Raw genomic sequence first — 15,068 nt, 5'->3', positions numbered from 1 at the left:
AACAATATTGTGCCCTTTCTGTACTTATTGTTGAATGCAAATGTTACACCAAATGTGTGTAGTTCGGTCTCATTAACAGCAAATGAGCTGAATAATTCTGTTTGTGGTAATGTTGGTTAAGGGGGAGAGTTAGCCCTCTTGTGAGATTTAACAGATCTCTGCATTTCTTTCAATTGGTTCTCGAGATGTGGGCGGAAGTGGAAAGGATGTGCACCCTTGAAAAGGTGTGCTCTGTTTTTGAATTGCTGCAATCAAATCTTCCATGTCAACCTGCATACACAGAGAGGGCCATGGTTTAATAATATGAACAGAAATGCTGGAAACACTCAGCATGTCTGGCAGCCTCTGTGGAGAAGAAAACAGAGTTAACATTTCAAGCCTTGGTGCATATGAAATATGGTCATCCTCGCTGATGAGCATCAACATTTGTGCAACCATGGTTTTTTCTGTTGATAACCCTGTGAACCCTGAGGAACAATAGCCGATAGTTCATCAATTTCATTCATGTTGGGAAAAAAAACACTTCCTTTCAGCAAATTCAAACGTTGAAAGAGTTAATGAATTGACAGGTTCTCCTGCTGTGGTGACAGCGGGAGTCTGGTGGAGGTGGTGGAAGGGTATGCTAATGAGCATGCACTATGCTAATGAACGTAATAGGCTAATGAGTGCGTGATATGCTGATGAGGCGCATGCTAATATGCGCGGTATGCTAATGAGCTAGTGGCGGAGCTGTGTCTGCGCTGGGACTGGGAGAGAGAGGGAGCACGGAGCAGAGAGAGAGAGAAGGACGGAGCTCCTGTTAAGAACAACATTTAAAAGAAGAAGCAGAGCGGAGTCAGTTCAGAACTGGAAGCCGGGAACACATTCACGTAGGAGTGCAGCAAACCAGAAGCGGAGCATTAGGATTGCCAGCAAGACAAGAAGAAATTTAAAGAGAAAAACACACACACACAAGACACAGACAGTGAGTGAAATGTTTTCAATTATTAATATGGAGAGAGAGGGCAGAGTGGAGTAGACAAGAGAAAATGCAGAGGGATTTTTTTTTAATCAAGTGTTCTTGGTGTGAGTGGGACATTTCTGGTCGGGGTGTAGCGATGGGGAAAGGGGGCAGAGTGGGATGTACCTGGAGAGAGATTTTAGGCAGATTGTGGGGGAAAGAAGTTGACACACTGACTCAGCTGACAGAAAGGTGAGGATGGAGGAGGCGCTGGAGTTCTGTTTGGAGGTAGAGCTGAGATGCAAAGAGTGAGACAGATGGTCCCGGGATCCAGAAACCATGAGGACAGGGACCCGCAGCCTCAACAAAATGACAAACTATTAACTCGCTCGCCCTGCAAACTGGAGGGGCTGGCATCACCAGCGCTGTAAGACGCGAGTGAATGAGAGCTTTTCGGCAGGTTAGGAATTGTGTTCTTGGTCGGGTTGCTCTTTCCTCATACTGTACTACAAACCGAGGATGGAGAGCCTGGCACTGAGAAACGCAAGTGACTGATGGGGACATTACAGAAAAGCAGATGGGAGGCTCCAACTATAATGAAATTGTAATAAATCTGTCAATTTATTCCTAATAGTTTTTCAACATTGCCGAATTTAGCATTTTGAAATGCATCAGTAGACTGCGCTGACCAATCGCTTTTTAACAAGCCCGTTTTATTATTAGTGAATTGCTTCAGTTTGACATTTTTGACTACAGTTGGATATGATACCTTCTGGCTTTTAAATAAACTGTTTCAGAAAAGTGTAATCCTCGTGCGAATCCAAATCCACTTTAGGTTAATCTGAGACAATTGGAGTATGGGCGTATAGGGATCTGCGGCAAGGTAAAGGTGTTTTGAGTCAGATTGGGTTAACCACATTAGAGGGGCGCAGGGGAAAACAGACAGTAACAAGGAAAACGGTAGAGTGAGGAAGCGTTCTGTCAGTAACGAGGTTTGGCTAGAGAGAGAGAGAGAGAAAGGCGCACTTTAAATATATATTGACTAAGATGGGGGAAATCTATATGAATAAAAAATAATGGGGAGCCTGTATATATTGAAGTTCTTATCCAGTGCATTTACTTATCATTTGATAGTGTGCAGAAAATAGTGTTGTACAGTTCTCTGCACATCGGGGATGTTGGATCAATGCATAGCAGTAACAGATGTCTGTTTCTGTTAGTTTCCTCTACTGATGGATATAGCCAAAAGGGATCTGTTTAATTACATTGTATATGCTACAGCTATAGAGCAAATTCAGAAGGAAAAGACAGAATATGCTGGGATAGGAAAATGCCCCACAGCATTATTTCTTCTTGCATATGACCTGAATTATCATCTATCCAAAAGCAATTTTAGAACCTATTCCTGGCGATATCTTTCCAGACTTTTTATTTTGGCTTGTACTATTTTTTTCTTTAACTGCCATTCACCCTTGGGCATCTCTTTGGGGGTCAGGTTGTTTTGCCAAGAAAGAAATTGTTAGCAGTAGGGGGAAGTGGAGGACAATTGCACTGCTCAAATGTGCCTCCTGGTGGCTCAGGAATCATCACTGACCATGTCCACAGAGGTACTTATATGCAGGACCTGGAAGACAAAAGGGATAAATGGGGCTTAGGAAGAGAAGGAAGCAAGAAAAATCAACGTATTTTTTAAAAAGGAAAAACAAAGGCTGTGCATATCATTTTGCATTTGAACAGGACTATTGGTAAATATATAACATGATTATCATTGGCAGCTAGTAATGTCTTTTTCAGGCAATGTAACTTCTGGTTTGTGCATGTGATAGGAAAATATTAGAACAAATCCAGAAGTATAATCATCAGTTATATGGCTTAATTCTGGCATCCAGTCATCTTCTGCACAAAGGAGCCATAAAAATGACTGAAAAGCAGAGATAGAGGCAATAGCCATTAAAATGTTAAATTTGAAGGGGAGGTGTGGGGGGAAACCCCTCCTTAAGGATTACCTGAAAGAATACCTGTCAGCTTTGCTGCGGTCTAGATTTTTTTGTTCTGGTTTCTTGTATCAGAAAAGGGGGAAAAATATCAATGTTGTCTTATTTGTGATTGTATAGATGTGTTCCACACCTGGATTTTATATTTACGGGGTTGGAAGATCAGCGGTGCAGGTTATATATTCTCCCTGTACATGTCTTCATATAAGTTGGGGGCTTTGTTTCAAGAAGTGTCACTGATTTTGCAGCTCCCCAAACTGTTTTGCAGTGACCTGTGTGCTGCAGCTTGATCGAATGCTCCACTAGATAAACTGTTCCAAGGAGAGTAGGTACATTTGAACGTCCAAATGGATGACAATTGCACATGGAGTTGTATGACTGTCATTCAAGATTATAGTAGGATTTTAGTATTTTTGATGTGTGTTTAACCATCCCTACAATGAATGCTGATGTGAAATCTGTAATTAACAAATAGCTGTTCAAATGGTTGAATTAACTCATCTATTTTTTCAAATCAATTAAATATTGGCAAACTAAATATCTGTAGATATATGCTATCACATTTCAATTTGTAGAAATATTAATGTACAATGCTGTAAAGAGAGCAAAGCTCTACATCCCCCTAAAACAGCAGTACTGTAGGTGCAAACTACTCTTTCTTCACTCTCCCCAATCCAATTATCACTTCGTATCTTCTGAAGGAACTTCACGCTACTGTACAATCCCATGGGTGCCACCCCCTCCACTTTATCTAGGTGGACATGCTTCATTTGTCAAAAACAAAAACAGAATTACCTGGAAAAACTCAGCAGGTCTGGCAGCATCGGCGGAGAAGAAAAGAGTTGACGTTTCGAGTCCTCATGACCCTTCGACAGAACTTGAGTTCGAGTCCAGGAAAGAGCTGAAATATAAGCTGGTTTAAGGTGTGTGTGTGGGGGGGCGGAGAGATAGAGAGACAGAGAGGTGGAGGGGGTTGGTGTGGTTGTAGCGACAAACAAGCAGTGATAGAAGCAGATCATCAAAAGATGTCAACAACAATAGTACAATAGAACACATAGGTGTTAAAGTTAAAGTTGGTGATATTATCTAAACGAATGTGCTAATTAAGAATGGATGGTAGGGCACTCAAGGTATAGCTCTAGTGGGTTTTTTTTTTTATTTTATATAATGGAAATAGGTGGGAAAAGGAAAATCTTTATAATTTATTGGGAAAAAAAAGAAGGGGGAAACAGAAAGGGGGTGGGGATGGGGGAGGGGACTCACGACCTAAAGTTGTTGAATTCAATATTCAGTCCGGAAGGCTGTAAAGTCCCTAGTCGGAAGATGAGGTGTTGTTCCTCCAGTTTGCGTTGGGCTTCACTGGAACAATGCAGCAAGCCAAGGACAGACATGTGGGCAAGAGAGCAGGGTGGAGTGTTAAAATGGCAAGCGACAGGGAGGTTTGGGTCATTCTTGCGGACAGACCGCAGGTGTTCTGCAAAGCGGTCGCCCAGTTTACGTTTGGTCTCTCCAATGTAGAGGAGACCACATTGTGAGCAACGAATGCAGTAGACTAAGTTGGGGGAAATGCAAGTGAAATGCTGCTTCACTTGAAAGGAGTGTTTGGGTCCTTGGACGGTGAGGAGAGAGGAAGTGAAGGGGCAGGTGTTGCATCTTTTGCGTGGGCAAGGGGTTGTGCCATAGGAGGGGGTTGAGGAGTAGGGGGTGATGGAGGAGTGGACCAGGGTGTCCCGGAGGGAGCGATCCCTACGGAATGCCGATAAGGGGGGTGAAGGGAAGATGTGTTTGGTAGTGGCATCATGCTGGAGTTGGCGGAAATGGCGGAGGATGATCCTTTGAATGCGGAGGCTGGTGGGGTGATAAGTGAGGACAAGGGGGACCCTATCATGTTTCTGGGAGGGAGGAGAAGGAGTGAGGGCGGATGCGCGGGAGATGGGCCGGACACGGTTGAGGGCCCTGTCAACGACCGTGGGTGGAAAACCTCGGTTAAGGAAGAAGGAGGACATGTCAGAGGAACTGTTTTTGAATGCTCCCTCCGGGACACCCTGGTCCACTCCTCCATCACCCCCTACTCCTCAACCCCCTCCTATGGCACAACCCCTTGCCCACGCAAAAGATGCAACACCTGCCCCTTCACTTCCTCTCTCCTCACCGTCCAAGGACCCAAACACTCCTTTCAAGTGAAGCAGCATTTCACTTGCATTTCCCCCAACTTAGTCTACTGCATTCGTTGCTCCCAATGTGGTCTCCTCTACATTGGAGAGACCAAACGTAAACTGGGCGACCGCTTTGCAGAACACCTGCGGTCTGTCCGCAAGAATGACCCAAACCTCCCTGTCGCTTGCCATTTTAACACTCCACCCTGCTCTCTTGCCCACATGTCTGTCCTTGGCTTGCTGCATTGTTCCAGTGAAGCCCAACGCAAACTGGAGGAACAACACCTCATCTTCCGACTAGGGACTTTACAGCCTTCCGGACTGAATATTGAATTCAACAACTTTAGGTCGTGAGTCCCCTCCCCCATCCCCACCCCCTTTCTGTTTCCCCCTTCTTTTTTTTCCCAATAAATTATAAAGATTTTCCTTTTCCCACCTATTTCCATTATATAAAATAAAAAAAAAACCCACTAGAGCTATACCTTGAGTGCCCTACCATCCATTCTTAATTAGCACATTCGTTTAGATAATATCACCAACTTTAACTTTAACACCTATGTGTTCTATTGTACTATTGTTGTTGACATCTTTTGATGATCTGCTTCTATCACTGCTTGTTTGTCGCTACAACCACACCAACCCCCTCCACCTCTCTGTCTCTCTATCTCTCCGCCCCCCCACACACACACCTTAAACCAGCTTATATTTCAGCTCTTTCCTGGACTCGAACTCAAGTTCTGTCGAAGGGTCATGAGGACTCGAAACGTCAACTCTTTTCTTCTCCGCCGATGCTGCCAGACCTGCTGAGTTTTTCCAGGTAATTCTGTTTTTGTTTTGGATTTCCAGCATCCGCAGTTTTTTTGTTTTTATGCTTCATTTGTCAGCAGGCAGTAAGAGCCAGAAATTTGCCTGGCTGTGGGGCAGTCACAGCCAATCTCAACTGTGTCTGTACTCAAAAGTTCCAGATGTATAAACTTTCCACCAGGGATCATAGAGCTTTGACCATCAATGGAATCCCTGGCTGATTTACTTTCCTCATTCCTAACCTAGGGTGTTGGGGCCAATTCTAGTGGCCTGTTACAACAGCATCAACAACTTTCATTAAGATAGAAGCTTTAATGTAATAAAACATCCCAAGGAGCTTCACAGGAACATTATAGAACAAAACATAGCCCTGATCCAAATAGCGATCTTAGGCCAAATGATCATAGAGGTAGGTTTTAAGGGGCGACTTAAATGAGGAAAGAGGAGTAAAAGGTGGAGAGATATAGGGAAGGAATTGTTGTTCTGTGAGAAATCAAAGACCCAAATCTAACCCTGGGGTCATGATCCATATTAGTACACAAGGCAGAGAATCTAACCAGTTGAGCCATTGGGGGAGCCCTCAGACCATATCCTCTTCCACACCAGCGCAAATGCAAGATATAAAAACTCATAACGACCATTGTTCTTTAAATGATGTTGTGAATGAGGAAACATTCTGTGATTCTCTTATTTAATGAAGCTTAAATGAAGCTTGTGTTCAGATTCCATTAGATTATTGGTGGTTATGCTAGAAACGAGTGCATGTTTTATAAGCTAAAAAGAAGATTCAGCACACTCAACATTGTAATTCATACCACATAATCGTGTTAAGAAAGAATGCTGTCTAAACAGAGCATGCGCATCATGAGCTGTGAGGTCTGAGTTTGGAGCTGGCCTTGATTAGGGACATGGATTGCAAATTCTATATTTTGTTCACATTTATGCCTGAGTTTCCGTGATGGTGATTTTGTAATCATGTGTGAATCACTAGGTAATGCATCGACTTGGGGGCGGCGGGGGGGCATCGACTGGGGGGGGAGGTGGGGAAGTGGAAAGGAACAAGTGAAATAGGTTTTTAAAACAAAAACAGAATTACCTGGAAAAACTCAGCAGGTCTGGCAACATCGGCGGAGAAGAAAAGAGTTGACGTTTCGAGTTGGATTGAACTTTGCACTGATTTCATTGTTGGAAGAAGTTGAGATTTTTTTGATTGTCAGCTTCTCAAATTAGAGCCGCTACTCTTGCAGGCCGAAAACTGTACAATGGGGCAAAAATAGGGATACATTAACAAATCAAAGTACAATAATTGAGGAAAATGTAAAAAGCATCAAGCTAAACTGATTAATATAGGAAGGAGAATAAAGTAAGTTTGAATTACAGTATTGGATGTTTTAAAAATCAGTCTTTGCATTTGTTAAATGAGGAAGGCCTGTGGGAGTTGCAGGTGACAATGGCCTCTTTATATCCACCTTCTCTAGTTCTCCTGTTCAAGAATGTGTAAAGCTTGCCAGAGTAGGCATTTTCACTTGGTGCCTTTGGAGAGCTGTGTTTTTTTTTAAAAGAGGAGAGAAAACTGCACTTCAATGCTTTTGAAGTAGGTGATAAAATTATGATGGCCCTGAGAGTTTGTGAATCTCATTCCATAGAAAATATGGTTTTGGAAAAAGGATTCCTGAGAAAGCATCTGTTTTGGAATTCCTCGTTAAGCATTCTTACCCCAACTATCTGCCTCTGGAAAAGATGGGTTTCTTGGTGATGTAATTGCCTCTGCGCTCAAATTTAAAAAAAAATTTTCAGTAGAAACATGCAATGACCTTGGTAAAATAGGTTTATTAAGTGTGAACACATGACACATGTATGTGTTTATATGAGCATATCTGTCTTTCATATTGGGTTGTATTTTTAAAAGATTCATTCTTGCCTCACTGTTAGCAGTCTCACCGCTGAGTTAGCTATGGTGTGCAACCTCACTGCAGGGCTTGAGCACATAATCTGTCCTGACGCTTCAGTGAAGTACTGAGGGAGTATTGCATTGCCAGAGGTGCCATTTTTTGGATGAGATGTTAAACTGAGGTGTGTTTGCTCAGGTGTATATAAAGTATCCCAGGGCACATGTTATAGCATCCAGGCCAGTATTTATCCTTCAACCAATGCCAGAAATAGGTTAACTGTTTAATTTATTGCTGTTTGTATGATCTTGCTGTATGCAACTTAGCTGTTATGTTTGCCTACAGAACAATAGTGACTATGATTCAAAAGAAACAAATTGACCCTTACTTCCTTTGGGACACTCAGAGGATGTGATAGCTGCTATGTAAATGTAAGTTTGTTCTTGTGGACAAAGAATGAGTTTAAGAATATAATTTCCCCCTTTGGACCCTTCCCATTCCTTTAAAAGTCCCCTTATTCACAGAGTCAGTACATTTGCTGTGCTGGTCCCTGCAGAGCTCTTGTAGCTTCTTGGTTGAATAAAACAATATTGATTTCAGAGGTTGTTATTATGGATTTAATATAGAAATTTACACTGAAGTCATTTGATACAAATAGTTATGTGAATGGGACATTAATAACTTAAACACCACTTTGTCAATGTACCTGAACCTGTGCAAGCTCAAAATCAGAATGAATAATGGTGTATGTTAATTATATTTTTAGCACTCCAGGCCATTTTTAACTTGGCATAAGAATAAACTGTGTTCAAGTATATTCTACCCCAATGGGCTTTGTATGTACTATGGTACTTTTAGGATCATTAAATAAATTAGGAAAAATTATTATTTTTTAAATAAGGAGGTGAATTTGGTTATTAAAAGAGATAAGTGTGCCCTCTCTGACCACCATTATAAGGGTGGTGTCACCATGCTGGGGAGTTTTCATAAGAACACAAATAGGAACAGGAGTAGACCACACGGCCCCTCGAGCTTTTGTCATTGAATATAATCATCGCTGATCTTCAGGCCCAGCTCTACTTTCCTCTCCCCATATCCCTCGATTCCCTGAGAGGATAAATATCTGCCTATCTCAGCCTCAATATATTCAACAATAGAGCAACCCACACCCTCTGGAACCCAGAATTACAAAGATTCGCAACACTTTGAGTGAAGAAGTTTTCTCCTCATCTCAGCCCTAAATGATTGGCCCCCTTATCTTGAGATATGCCCCCTGACCAACGGAAACAATCTGTGTTTACCCTATCAAGCCCCTTCAGAATCTTGTATATTTCAATGAGGTCACCTCTCATTCTTTTAAACTCCAGAGAATATAAGCCCAATTTACTCAGCCTCTCACCATAGGACAATTCCCTTGCCCCAGAGAACCTCGAGAACCTTCAATGTACCAAAACTGTGGGCTGAGACGCTGAAATGATCTACTTCCAAATGCTCCAACACTGATGTATCTCTGACAGTATGACAGATTGCTGCAGTAAAGCTAATTATTAGATGTTATATTTAAAATAGTAGAATAGTTTGCATTGACAAATGGTCAGTGATACAATTATGTTGATTTTATCGATCAGTTAGACAGCACGTTCTATAAGCTCTCTTTAAAATGCCAACTCATGGGTAGGCGCACCACAACTTTTGGCACTGAGCAGCCAAACTAAATAGCAATAACAATGAGGATTTGGTGCTGGGCATGAGATCACCTCACTGTAATCTTACCTTGCACTGTGTTAAAATTATACTCGAAGTTGTACAAAGCCGCAATTTCAAACTGTGTACAGGTACCGGACCCCTTATCCAACATCCCCAAATCCAGAGGGACCCGAAAGCCGACTACGTTCAAAGCTGGCACCCTGAGTAGCAACTTGAATAAAATCCTTTCATTATTTATTTTTCATGCTTTATGATATGCATTCTAATTACATGCTAGGCCTAGGACACAAAATCTGTAAATTCCCCAAATCTGGCATATGTCTAGTTCTGATCTTCTCTGATACAGGGTCCAGTACCTGTAATTAAAGTTTAAAGAGAAGAATCCAGGTAGCCGGTGGCTTTTAACTTTTAATGGTAGAGAGAAACATAGCGTAGCTGGGCCTTTAATATTTGAAATTTCAAACTGTCATCAGCAGTGCTCCAACCTCTACTGATAGAGAATGTAAATTGTTAGTGTAACTCTGTGCTGCTTGTCCAGACTGGTCTAAAAGTAGATACTGGAACCTGCTATACAAGTGGAACATTGGACATTTCTTTAGTGGGAAATCAACTTTCATCTAAAATGAAGCAGTGCGCCTGAATAAAGTACCATGAAGGTTTGGCAATTATCTCCATCTCTGAAGAAAGATGTGTCGAACTTTCCCTGGTTATGCTACTTGCTTAGTTCCATATAAATCATTAGAGAAGTCTGTTTTAGTTTAACACTGAAAGAAATGTCAGATTTGAGCAAAGCTGCAGATTAGTGGAGGTTTTCTGGGCAAGTTGTTTTTGTTTAATGGTGTTTCCCCAACAGCTGCTTTTACTCTGCTTTTAATTAATAAAATCTTTGTATCTGTGCCTCAGAGGCAGCCTGTGACAGTGTAGAGCCCTTCAGTGCAACTTAACCATCTGGGCACTGAGTCTCTTTTTCCACTTTCTGCATGAAAAGATGTTCTGAATTACTTAGCAGGGCCTGAAAAGACCTGCCACTACTGTACAATAACCCTGCCGAGTCAATGTGCCTGTAGGCCACTAACAGCTGCGATATCTCATGCACAGAGATCACAGAATCACAGAACTGTTATGGTGTAAAAGGAGGCCATTTGACCCATCATGTCTGCACTGGCTCTCTGAGCATTTTAACTTACTGCCAATTTCCTGCCTTTTCACTGTAACCCTGAACATTGTTTCTGTTTAAATAACCATCCAGTACCCTCTTGAGTGCCCCAGTTGAACCTGCCTCCACTACACTTCCAGGCAGTTCATTCCAAACCCTAACTAGTCACTGTGTGAAAAAGCTTTTTCTCACCTCACATTTGCTTCTTTTGCAAAACACCTTAAAACTCTGCCCTCTGGGTCTTGATCTGTTTATGAATGGGAGCAGTTTCTCCCTATCTACTCTGTCCAGACCCCTCATGATTTTGAAGATTTCGATCCGGTCTCCTCTTAGCTGCCTTCTCTCCGAGGAAAACAATCCCAACTTCTCCAATCTTTCCTCATAATTCAAGTGCTCATCTCTGGAACTATTCTCATAAATCTCTTCTGCACTCTCTCCGATGCGTTCACATACTTCCTATAGTGTGGCTCCCAGAACTGTACACAATATGTCAGCTGAGTTCTAACCAGCGTCTTATATAAATTCATCAAAACCTCCCTGCTCTTGTACTCTATGCCCCTATTAATGAAGCCTAGAATACTATGTGCTTTAGAAACAGCTCTCTCTACTGTCCTGCCACCTTTAATGACTTATGTACATGTACCCCAGGTCTCTCTGCTCCTGCACACCCTTTAGGATAGTATCCTTTATTTTATATTGTCTCTCTGTGTTCTTTGGGCCAAAGTGTATCATCACTCACTTCTCCACATTGAACTTCATCTGCCACCTACCACCAATGGGTCAATGTCCTTCTGTAGTTCTACATTGTCCTCCTCATAGTTTACAATTCTTCCAAGTTGTGTGCCATATGCAAACTTTGAAATTGTCCCCTGCACACCAAGATCTAGATTATTTATATATATCAGGAAAAGCAAGACTCCCAATACTGACCCCTGGGGAACTCCACTACAAACCTTCTTCCAGCCCAAACCTATTAACCATTACTCTGTTTCGCATTTCTCAGCCAATTCTGTGTCCACATTGCTGCTGTCCCTTTTAATCCATAAATTCCCTCAAGTCTGTTGTGTGGCACTGTATTGAATGCCTTTTGGAAGTCCATGTACATCACATCAACAGCCTTGCCCTCATCGACCATCTCTGTTACCTCTTCAAAAAACTCCAACGAGTTAGTTAGATATGATTTTCCTTTAACAAATTCATGCTGACTCTTCTGAATCAATCCACATTTTTCCATGTGATTATTAATTCTATCCCAAGTAATTGTTTCCGAAGTTTCCCCATCACTGAAGTAAAACTGACTGGCCTGTACTTGCAGGGCAAATCTTTACAACCTTTTTTGAACAATGGTGTAATTTATGCAATTCTCCAGTCCTCCAGCACCTCCCCCAAATCCAAGGAACATTTAAAAATTATTGTCAGTGCCTCTGCAATTTCCACGCTCACTTCCTTCAATTTTCTTGGATGCATCTCACCCAGTCCCAATGCCTTATCAACTTTAAGTACCAACAGCTTATCTAATTCCTCCTCCTTATCAATCTTTAACCCTTCTAGTGACGGAGTTTCCTTCTCTGTCATCATGGCCTGGGCAGCATCTGCCTCGTAGGTAGATAAAGATGCAAAGTGTTCATTTAACAACTCAGCCGTGTCTCTTGCCTCTTTGTGTAAATCCCATTTTTGGTCCCTAATCTGCTTACTCCTCCTCTTACCACCTTTTTACTATTGATGTGCTTAAAGAATACTTTGGGATTTCCTTTTATGTTAGCTGTCAGTCTTTTTTCATAATCCCTCTTTGCTTCTCATATTTGCTTTTTCACATCCCTTCTGAACCTTCTGTATTCAGCTTGGTTTGCAGTTGTATTTGCTACTTGACACCTGTCGTAAGCAAACTTTTCCTTCTTTAACTTAATTTCTATCTTCTTTGTCATCCAGGGAGCTCTGGATTTGTTTGTTCTACCTTTCCTTTTGAGGGAACATACCGTGACTATTTCCAAACCATCTCCTCTTTGAAGGTAGCCCATTGTTCAGCCACTGTTTTTTTCACCAGCTTTTTGTTCCAGTCTATCCGGCCCAGCTCCATTCTTGCCCCATTGAAGTCTGCTGACTGCCAGTTGATTATTCTTACTCTGGATTAACCAATGTCATTTTCCACCATAATCCTAAAAATTATGATATAATGATCACAGTCCCCTAAATGTTCTCCCTAAATGTCACTTGATCTACTTGGCCCACCTCATTCCCAAGAACCAGGTCTAGCAGTGCCTCTTTTCTTGTTGGACTGGGCGCATACTGCTGTAGGAAATTCTCCTGAACATAATCTGGGAACACTTGTCCCTCACTGCCCCTTATACTACCACTAATCCAGTCTATATCCAGGTAATTAAAGTCCCCCATTATAACTCCTCTATGATGTTTACACCTCTCTGTAATTTCCTTGCAGATTTGTTCTTCTATATCCTTCCTACTAGCTGGTTGTCTATACGTTACACCGAGCAATGTAATTGCACCCTTCTTATTCCTTAGCTCTAGCTAAATTGATTCTCCCCTTGAATCCTCTGACACATCTCTTTCTCCAGTACTGCAATACTCTCCTTAACCAAAAATGCTACCCCTGTTCCTTTTTTCCCTTTCCTATCTTTTCTGAACACCTTGTAACCCGGAATATTTAACACCCAGATCTGCCCTTCCTTAAGCCAGGCCTCCATTATCATCACCACAACATCCTAATCCCACTTGCTCATCTTTGCCTTTAACTCCCCAATTTTATTTCCTATATTCCATGCATTCACATACATGCAGTGTAACCCTGATTTAGACTTCATTACTTGCTCCCTTACTCCGACTCCATCTATTAACTTACTATTCTCTATTTTAGTGCTATCTCCCTCTCCCAACATTCCATGCACCCTGGTATTACTTTCTAATATTCTCTCCTGGTTCCCACACCCCTGCTGAGTTAGTTTAAACCCTCCTCAACAGCACTAGCAAAACAACCCGCAAGGAACTCAGTCCCAGCTCTGTTCAGATGCAACCTGTCCGGCTTGTACAGGTGCCATCCCCATAGAGCCTGTCCCAGGAACCTAAAGCCCTCCTTCCTGCACCATTTTTCCAGCCACGCATTCATTTACCTTATCTTCCTAAACTGTACTCACTTGCACATGGCACTGGAGATTACTACTTTAGACGTTCTGCTTGCTCATTTTCTACCTAGCTCCCTAAATTCCAGTTGTAGGACTACATCCCCCTTCCTACCTATGTTGTTAGTACCAATGTGAACCATGACCTCTAGCCGTTTGCCACCTCCCACGAGAATGTCCTGCAGCCATTCTGTGACATCCTTGACCCTAGCACCAGGGAGACAACAAATGAACCTGGGTGATGTTGACAGCCGCAGTAATGCCTGCCTGCTCCCCTAACTAAAGAATCCCCTATCAATATTGCCCTTCCCCTCATCTTCCTCCCTTCCTGTACAGCTAGGCCACCAGTGGTGTCATGGGTTTGCCTCTTGCTGCACCCCTCCAAGGACTCATTGCCCTCCCGATATCCAGAATGGAAAATGGTTAGTGAGCAGGACCTCTGGGGACTCCTGCACTACCTGCCTGTTTCTCATGGACTGCCTGGTGGTCACCCATTCCCTATCTGCCTGTTTGCCCCTAACTTGCGGTGTGACCACCTCGCTGAACTGTGCTAAACATATAGTTCTCTGCCTCACGGATGCACCTCAGTTAGGAGAGCAGCCAGGCGTTACTGCGGCTGTCAACGTGGCCCAGGTTAGTTTGTTGCCTCCCTAGTGCTTGGGTCAAGGATGTCACAGAATGGCAGCAGGACATTCTTGTGGGAGAGGGCAAACAGCTCGAGGTCATAGTCCACATAGGTACTAATGACGTAGGCAGGAAGGGGGATGCGGTCCTGCAATCAGAATTTAGAGAGCTATGTAGAAAACTAGCAAGCAGAACCTCTAAAGTAATAATCTCCAGATTACTCCTAGTACCACATGCACGTGAGTACAGAATAGGAAGTCACCTTAGTGACTCCAGCCACTACTCAAGCTCTGAAACGTGAAGCTCAAGCTTGTGCAGCCGGTGACACTTCCTGCACATGGGCTCATCTGGGTCACGAGAAGTGTCCAGGACTTTCCACATGCCACAGGATGGGCATTCTGCTTGGCTGAGCTGTCCTGCCATGCCTTAACCTTAAACTTTTAAATAACTTTTTTACTTAAACTTTAGTTACTTATACTTACTTTGACTTACTTTAACCTTACTCTTGTGCTTTTAATGATAAACTTGAGATCAGTAGAAAGTAGGAATTCTTCACACTTACTCATAGATCAGCACCCTCTCCAGTACCTATAAATTCTTAGTTTCCCTCTGCTTGTTTAGAAATTTATGTTTCTGTACTCACACTGTTTTAAACCTCTCAACT

General features: G+C 42.5%; 1 protein-coding gene across 2 annotated transcripts in view; it reads left to right on the top strand.

Annotated features, from left to right (window-relative positions):
* The first annotated feature begins 756 nt into the window (after nt 1–756).
* Nucleotides 757–15,068, top strand: part of LOC121282617 (plexin-A2-like) — a 470,357-nt gene continuing 456,045 nt past the window's right edge. Inside the window, exon 1 of one of the 2 annotated variants that reach the window (XM_041196398.1) lies at nt 757–964. The gene's annotated coding sequence lies outside the window, so the exon portion shown is untranslated. The remainder of the gene's footprint in view (nt 965–15,068) is intronic. The other variant, XM_041196397.1, reaches the window with a different exon arrangement.

This window comes from Carcharodon carcharias, chromosome 9 (assembly GCF_017639515.1).
Source record: "Carcharodon carcharias isolate sCarCar2 chromosome 9, sCarCar2.pri, whole genome shotgun sequence".
Classification (NCBI taxonomy): Eukaryota; Metazoa; Chordata; class Chondrichthyes; order Lamniformes; family Lamnidae; genus Carcharodon; species Carcharodon carcharias.
This window is presented reverse-complemented; position numbering and strand designations above follow the sequence as displayed.